This window comes from Choristoneura fumiferana, chromosome 30 (genome assembly GCF_025370935.1).
Source record: "Choristoneura fumiferana chromosome 30, NRCan_CFum_1, whole genome shotgun sequence".
NCBI classification, from domain to species: Eukaryota; Metazoa; Arthropoda; class Insecta; order Lepidoptera; family Tortricidae; genus Choristoneura; species Choristoneura fumiferana.
This window is the reverse complement of record NC_133501.1, coordinates 8,977,485-8,985,631: the sequence shown is the minus strand read 5'-3', so window position 1 is coordinate 8,985,631 and position 8,147 is coordinate 8,977,485. Positions and strand designations below refer to the sequence as shown.

The following is an 8,147-nucleotide window of genomic DNA, read 5'->3' as shown; positions in this document are numbered from 1 at the left end:
TCACATTAAAACTGCTGATTGTTCGATTATTTTAACTCAAATTCGCTAACAAATTTACTGCGTAGGCACTGTGTTATAGTAACTTTACACCTTTACAATATTGTTTCAATAGGCCGCAATCGCTAGATGTGAGGGTTAACGGTAAAAATAAAAGCGGCAAAACATTCAAATTCAAATCAAATCATTTATTCAGTAAATAGACCGCAATGGGCACTTTTACACGTCACTTTTTAAACTACCAGCGCTTTCGGAAAGACCACCATTGCCAAGAAGAATGCGCCGCAAGAAACTTGGCAGTCATTTTTTCAAATAAATAATAAAAATAATACAGGAATGATAGGTATCCCTTAGTACAAAAAAAATACAAAAATATATCTAAACAGGGATGGTATGGGTCCCTAGTTCAATAACATAAAATATATCACGTTCAAGTAAATATAGAATATATATTAAATAATTAAAAATGAATGAATTTATTATTAATTTGCAAGATTGGTCGTCAGAGTCGGAAAGTGACACTCCAAATGTTGAACATAAGTATTATAATTTTAAATTCAAATAAGACTTTCAGTTCAATAGTGTAACGTTTAAACCAACAAATAATGCTGTTGCCACTTTAAGCACTAGGTACATGCAAAAGTATCGATAGTTTGCGTAACATTAGGAGGGACTCTAGTTACGTCAGTTTGACATCTGTCATTTGAATCATGTTAGAACAAATAGAATATACTTATATTGTAGGTACCAGACGGCTAGGTAAACACCTACTGATAATACTTTAATTGTATCTTAACTAGGTCCAATAGCGCTTCAACTATGTATCTTTGTGAACGGGTCTATATTAATTTAATAATAACAATAACATACTTTTTTTTTCGTTTTTTTTTAGTATTTTTTTTACTTTTATTTTTAATTTGCATAACTAAACACTCATAACGTGCACAATGTAAATTGGCATAAGGATGAGTTGGCATACATTTAATAAGCATAACTTACTTTGAATAGTATTAAAAAGTATTAATTACATCTGAAAGTAAACTGCTTTGTAAACATGATAAACATGTACCTATCGGGCTGACAACCAATACCAACACCACTACAAACAGTAAACATACAACAGTTGAAACGCCTTTGAGCCTTTTCTAATGAGAAGCTATGTATAAAGTATGGCCCTGTATTTTTTAAATACATAGCCGTTACTGAATTGAATCATCCTTTGTTTCCATGATTTTGCGTCTGTTTTTTCACCGCACCTCGCTTGCATCTGCATTTTTTGCATTTTCGTCATTTTTACCTTTTAGATTAAGAAATTTTAATAATTAATCATTTGTGAAGGTAAGCAGGTACGTATAGGTACATTTCTAAAATTACTTAGGTATTTTGTGGTTCTTTAATATTTATCCCATAAATGGCCGTCAAGCCAAGCAAGAATTAAGATAAAAGACTAAGAAGCGTTTTGCCAACGAAAGAACTGAATATAGGCCTAGGTAGCATGCTTAGTGGTTTTGTTGCTCTGATGATGAACTCTGGTTGAGTTCGAAACGCATAGTGCGGTGGTGTTGATAGATATGTGTTCTTACACACATTTGTTGGCTTTGATGAATTAGACGTCGACACCGATAGAGTCGGCGGGTGGGTTATAGTTAGTTCATTTGATATAAAGACCTCCGCAAAGTAACGCCTGATTCATTAAATTAATCTTAAACTTGAACAGTCAAATTACTTGCACAATGCAGATATATTTAAGCTCATGATTTGACTTGGCTAGTTGCTCATGCGATGCATCCGATGCATCGTATCGTGGCGTTAGTGTCGCTTCACTATCTATCATATCATCAACATAAACCAACCATTTCACCCTCATGACTACACCAGGACTTCAACACTGGGCCATTGCCCTGGGAAGAGAGGGCGCTGAACGAGCCCCCAGCGCCCCCTGTCGAGCCTGAGGAGCCTATCCTGGTGCCAGAAGAAGAACCAGAGTTTCTGGAAGCCATTGATAACTTGCCTGAAAGCGAGGTTCCCGATTTGGAAGAGACTGGTGAGGGACCATTTTTAATACACTCTTGCTTGCATTAATTACAGATCTATTGAATAGACTTTTTTCCATTAAATTTTTTCAGATAAGTTCGTAGGCATTATCTTGCTTCTCCATTACTTTCAGTAAGCTAGATGAGAAAGCAAGAGAAATCATCATTCATATATCGCATTGTTTGTCAATTGTGTTTGTTTACTTATTTTGTACAATAGAGTTTACATACATACATACATAAGAACTTTTTCGAGAAAATACGATGACAAAACATTATTCACGACCTTTGTAATTGTATTATTTATTGTTATACTGGGTGTGGCCTGTAATACGAACAAATAATTAAAACATAGATCGTATTAAAACATATATCGTACTCGTCAAACTGAACTAGGTACATTAGTTCAGCGACTTTTAAAAATAATGGAGTCTTTAGATTTTCCTTTTTTCATGCAAATTAAATACTGCTATCAATGTACGCCATCCTAGAACACAACACGTCGCCTGTCACGCTACAAACATCAACCATTTTGCTTTACATTCCTTCTTCGAATAAACTTTAAAGTGTTACAATAATTAAAAAAACTAATTATTTTTATTAGTCGCGGAACTAATGTTGTTCATTATGACGTGTATATTGCTTTAATTATTTGCCTTAATTATTACACACTATGCTTTAATTATTTGCCTATACGAGTATTACAGGCCACACCCGGTATGTAACTCTAAGTTGTAACTCTACCTAAGCTACTTTATGTTACGGAATCTTCGAATTTAATTAATCCTCTTTATTGTGTAAGCCGTGGTGGCCGAGTGGTTTGACCTATGGCTTCTCAAGCAGAGGATCGTGGGTTCAAACCCCGGCTCGCACCTCTGAGTTTTTCGAAATTCATGTGCGGAATTACATTTCAAATTTACCACAAGCTTTACGGTGAAGGAAAACATGCACAAGCCTGCGAAGCAATTCAATGGTGTGTGTGAAGTTCCCAATCCGCACTGGGCCCGCGTGGGAACTACTGCCCAAGCCCTCTCATTCTGAGGGGAGGCCTGTGCCCTGCAGTGGGATGTATATAGGCTGGGATGATGATTGTTTAGGTATTGACACGAAATCTGGCAATAGCTTTATGTGTCCTAAACAGTTCTAATTACATAGTCCGTCAATTATAGATTAGAAGAAAATATTGGACATGCATTTTTTATTATGAGATGAAGGCAAACGAGGAAGCGGGTCATCTTATCTAATGGTAAATGATCATCCATCTCTGCCCATGACTACCAATTACTCAAGGAGAGTCATTGGTCCCTTGCCGGCCGTACGAAAAAGAGTACGATTTGGACTAAGTATATTTTATTTGTAACCATTTACAACTTTTTCTTTCAGGCATCCCTCTTCCGCCTGAAAAGCCAGCAGAAGAGCCCCAACCAGAGCCTGAGCCAGAAGAAATTGAAGAACAAATCGAAGAGTTGGACTTAGAAGCAGTTGTAGAAGAGACCAACAATATAGTTGTGGAGATGGAAGAGAATCGGATAGCGGAGCAACTGATGAGGAACGTGGAGGGCATGGTTGGTCAGTATCATTAGGTACCTAATGTACGAGTAATTGCATGGTTTGTTTGTTTGTTTATACTCTTTATTGTACAAAAAGGAAAAAGGAAAATGTTACAGAAAAAAAATAAAGCATGGTCCTGACATTGTTGGATGGTCGTACAAGTTTATAAGGTTTGAATAATTTATTGAATCAGGTGTTAATTTCAGTGCTTATGATTTGAGAGGTTGGTTATATCATTCCCTCAAAATCTTTTGCTACTGGGAAATAATGATTTTAAGGCTACTAGCATATCATGGTTACGTGGGATCGGTGCTGCGATACGGATTACCATTATGGGGAAACTCAACGGACGTAAACAGAGCATTTATTAGCCAAAAAAAATGCATAAGAGCGTTTTGTGGTCTACCCCAATATGAATCGTGTAGACCACTATTCAAAAAATTTAAACTGTTACCTCTGCCTTGCATGTATATTTTCGAAGTAGTGGTATTTGTGAAAAAAACATCCAGAATTATTTAAGAAGGCTAAAGATGCTGGACGCACAAACAAAAGGCAAGGAAACAGACTTGTTTATGACACATTACCAACTACGGCACTAAATAGATTAAACTGTTATGTGTGTCAAAGTTAATAATGCTGTCCCTAAAGAGATTACAGAACTCCCATTAAACCAATTCAGAACGAAAATGTACAAATGGCTGCATGACAAATTGTTCTACTCAGTGAGTGAATAGTTTTTAATTTAAATTAATGTAAAGTCATAGATATAAGTTTTTAATGTTGCATGCTAAAACTACTTAGTTTGCTAAGTAATGATGTTTCAATTTTCAAAATGTAACACCTTACTGTACCACTTGTTAGACCTGTTAGACTTGTTAGAGTCTAACAACTGGTAGCATGGTGTACGGTTGTATCACTCTGAAGATGAGCTCTGGTTGAGTTCGAAACGCGTCAGTGTAGTGTGGTGGTGGTGATAGATGGGTTTGTGTGATTTGTGTGTGTTCTTACAGTGTGGAGGTGGAGGAACTGCATGAACACGCATATTTTGCATAAGCTTAGCTATCGTAAGGTCGCGGGTGAGCAAGGAAATTATTTTAGTTCACCTTACTGTACCATTTTTTATGCAAATAAAGATGATTATGATTATGATTAAGGAAATGGCATAACCAGTCAGCGTGCGACGAAGTGGTGAAAACTATTGTGATTTCGAGTAATGTCCGTCAAAAACCTATGGTTGCTACAGATCCTAATGCACCGTTAGAGCAGCAGTTGTCCCAGATGCGGGCCCAGCTGGCGGCGCTCGCGCAGCTCCCCGGCGTCATCCAGCAGACCCTGGAGCTGGTGACGCGTCAGCTCTGCCAGATCACGCAGCAGGTGAGTGAAGATTTATACAACCCGAGAGGGTAAGGCTTTGTTTCCACCAGAGATGTACGAGGAATTTTTTTACATGAACAAATAGAAACGCTTCGTTTACCTGTCCTTGCACAGCATATCTCTGGTGGAAACAGCTGAGAGGAGCGAGGTAAGGTAGGTAAATGATGCGTTTCTATTGGTTAATGAAAAACACATTCCTCGCACATCTCTGGTGGGAACGTATCCTAAATTGGGATTTGCACGAACGTCTAAGGGAAGGGGGGGGATTAGATTTTGACGATTAAATAGAATCGAAAATACGAATTGAGACATGGATGCACAGAAAAACCAGAAAAAGAGACCGGTGCGTGAATCGGACCCAGGTCCTCAGCATTCCGTGCTGCGTGCTATACCCCTACACTACCACTGGACAGGAGTACAGACACGAATTTCTCCTATGCACACATATCTCAGGTTGCTTATTTCTACTACGCTACTTAAGCAGCAGCACTAGCGATATCTATGTTTGTATTTTCGATATGGTTTTACGGTATGACCGTAAAAGTAACAAAGGAGTTGAAATAAAAAATACAAAAAAGACTCCATAATAACCAATCATGATTAAATAGTACATAGGTATAACTGGTTTCCGTAAGGCAACGGATAACTAAATCTTCCAGCCAGGAGTTGGAGCCCTAAAACAACTGCTGTTGGTTGCTGCAACTGGCGTACCCATACTTAACTTGGCTGGATTAGTTATCCGGAATACTTAGGCATCTCTGGTTTTTTTCTTATGACAATTTTTCTTACAGGAGTGTCAACAAACTACCCGCAAAACTGAAGCTGTGGAGATGGAGGCCAATGAAGTCATTGAAGGTAGGTAGTAGGGTCGAAATAATCATAACGATTTTCATGAATAAATTCAGAGACAAAGTCAGCATTCATAAATTTACCACCAGTTTGCAAAAAACCTCTGTTCCAAAAATTCAACGAGGTACATTTTTTTTTAATAATGTAGGTACAAAATGACTTTCATCAAGTATTTAACACAACGGCATTTTTACAGTAGGATACTTAGATTATACAATCTAGATTATATAATCTAGGTAGGATAGCTAAGCTTTTTGAAGTAGTGTATTGTACATTTTACTAACACAACATGAGAACATGGGTTAATTATTCCTTAATCAAAGGTTTGAATTGAACTGTCTTCTAACAAAACATTAATTATGTTATGTCTATAGAATCAAACGAAAACGCAGAGACAATAATCGAAGAAGTTACAGAAGAAAGAGAAGAAGCGACTCAAAATGGAGAAGTTATTGAAAACGGAGTAGAGAACGGCGAAGAACAGAAACAGCAAGAGAAGTATCTAGCGTGAGTGCTGAGGAAATTGAGAAGATGAAAAGAGAAGAGGAAGAGATCCTGGGGGAGCAGAGAAGAATCGAGAAGCAGAAGAAGGTACCTATAGGACTCTTATTTATTACTTACCTAATACCTAACCAGCTAAAACTATATAGTCTAAAGTTTCACATCATCAACCAAAATTGTTTCAATTATTAATTTAAAATAAAAGTGAGCTACTACTTAATTTTTTTAATATTTAATAATGAGAAATTATCCATTACCGAGCTGTCACAAAAAAATAACAGACCTAACCTAACCGAGTCTGTTTTCTCGTGACGTAGACTATCTAATACGCTCTCTTGGAAATAATTTATTAATTTTATGACAAACAAATTTATAGTAGTTAGGGAACTTCACACACACCATTGAATTGCTTCCCAGGTTTGTGCAGGTTTCCTCACGATGTTTTCCTTCACCGCAAAGCTCGTGGTAAATTTCAAATGTAATTCCGCACATGAATTTCGAAAAACTCAGAGGTGCAAGCCGGGGTTTGAACCCACGACCCTCTGCTTGAGAGGCGATAGGTCAAACCACTAGGCCACCACGGCTCCCCACCTAACGCACGGCACCTAATAATGTCATGCATACATATTTCAATTATAAAAAATCATAATTACTATGGTATTCACAATTATGTTTTCCAAATCATATGATGACAATTAATGCTATGCGAAATAAGGCATCCTAGATTTTTACTAACCGAACCTTGAACAGGAATTAATGGCAGAACTCCAGCTCGACCAAGAGTCCCGTCAACTTAAGCAGCGCCCAACCCCTCGCGTGGGCAAGCCCAAGCCAGTCTTCGGACCCTTGACTCCCGCTGAGAGGCCACTCGTCCTACCAGGTGGCCGCAAATGGAGGAAACCCAAGGACGCCTACAACGAACAGTTTATTGCTGAAACGTTGGCGGCCCAAGCTGAACTTATACAGGGGAAGGCGATGGGGTACAGTTTTTAGGTTTTTTTTTATTTAGAAACAGCTAGAAGCTAGAGGTTTTTAGTTAGTTTACGTGTTATTTCGTTAAGGAGCGGCCACACCGCTGCTTAAAAAACGGTGACCACAGATACCTATAGATTACACAAGATAACGCAAGCACCGCAGTAGAAAACCAACCGTGTCACTTTTTAGGGTTCCGGAGCCAAAATGGCAAAAACGGAACCCTTATAGTTTCGCCATGTCTGTCTGTCTGTCTGTCCATCCACGGCTTTGCTCAGGGACTATCAATGCTAGAAAGCTGTAATTTTGCACGAATACATATGTAAACTATGCCGACAAAATGGTATAATCAAAATTAAAAAAAAAAATTAAGGTAAGTACCTCCAATAGACGTTAAGTGGGGGTGATTTTTTTTTCTCATCCAACCCTATAGTGTGGGGTATTGTTGGATAGGTATTTTATAACCATAAGGGGTTTTTCGATTCAGTGATGTGTTTGCGAAATATTCAACTTAAAAGTGCAAATTTTCATAAAAATCGAGCGTCCCCCCCCCTCTAAAATCTAAACCGGTGGGTGGAAAATTTTGAAAAAATTCAGGATGGTAGTAAGTATATCAAACTTTAAAGGAAAACTATAACGGCTAAGTTTGCTTGAGAATTATTAGTAGTTTATGAGTAAATAGCAGCCTAAGGTATAAAATATACCTAAACTTAAAAGATTCCGTATAAAATACGAAATCCTTAGAAAAATATTACTTGATTTTTTCGTAATGGCTACGGAACCCTATTTTGGGCGTGTCCGACACGCTCTTGGCCGGTTTTTTATATCTATTGTGATGTCTCAAGAGCGAATTAGCGATGTGAATTCCCC

General features: G+C 37.8%; 1 protein-coding gene and 1 pseudogene across 2 annotated transcripts in view; one reads left to right on the top strand and one right to left on the bottom strand.

Moving 5' to 3' along the window:
• Nucleotides 1-8,147, bottom strand: part of LOC141444833 (uncharacterized) — a 337,995-nt gene that overhangs the window by 52,309 nt on the left and 277,539 nt on the right. The gene's annotated exons all lie outside the window — the stretch shown is intronic.
• LOC141444513 (uncharacterized) overlaps nt 1-8,147 on the top strand; it is a 36,108-nt pseudogene that overhangs the window by 20,540 nt on the left and 7,421 nt on the right.